Raw genomic sequence first — 931 nt, 5'->3', positions numbered from 1 at the left:
TGCGTAAAAGAAGACGAGCACATAGATCATCTTGGTCATTAAAACTCTTCCTAGAATTATTGATGGTCCCGTCAACGTAACACATTCGTTACACAATGTATGTGAAAATGTCAAAGGGTTTTCCCCAAGGAAGGCACAATACATTCTTATCATACATACCATGTAATAAGGGACGAGCACAAGTTTACTAAAAAGGCGTGGGTTTTAAAACGACTGATCACCACATCACGGCAAAGGGTTAATTCTGAAGTTGACTTACTTAATAATTCCTCATTTTTTGTCTTTCCTTTCGTCTCAGTTTAAGAGACGTGCGTTAAGCAGCTTCAGTGCCTCCATCGCTGAATACGTACAGCGACGGATGTTCTTGGTATAATATCCTCTAATAAGAAATATGGAAAAGAGCGAGTTGGAATGCACGCGACGGAAATGTTGTTTTTTAAAAGTTTTTTAAAAAGCGAGACATAAAAAAACGGTAGAACGTGGTCTGGGGGGGGGGCAACCACGGGGCAATGCGTCGCGTGTAGCGTATTTCAAGGAGCAGTCTCAATGAAAAGGTAAAAACTGAACTTCAAGATATTTCGTCTTCATCGATAAGTGTACCTCGCTCATAGATTACCGTGATAACGTGTATGCACGACGCAAAAGTATGCATCATCAGTCAAAGGTGATCACTGGGTTAGAGTACGCATCAAGTATCAGTTAAATAAGATATAAAAAGCAAAGCCCAACAATGTGATGTAAAACGTTTCATGGAAATAATTTTAACACCAAAGCTAAAACCCCGCCCCCCCTTTCCAAGATAGCACACCTGTCTATGAAGATTTCATTCTAAAAACCATTTCTGCAGCACGCTGGTAATAAAGACAGTAAAGAGGTTGCAAAACAAACATGATTACCTGGAGCTCTTACGAGAAAATAAAGCAAAATCAGA

Source organism: Penaeus monodon, chromosome 28 (genome assembly GCF_015228065.2).
Source record: "Penaeus monodon isolate SGIC_2016 chromosome 28, NSTDA_Pmon_1, whole genome shotgun sequence".
NCBI lineage: Eukaryota > Metazoa > Arthropoda > Malacostraca > Decapoda > Penaeidae > Penaeus > Penaeus monodon.
This window is presented reverse-complemented; position numbering follows the sequence as displayed.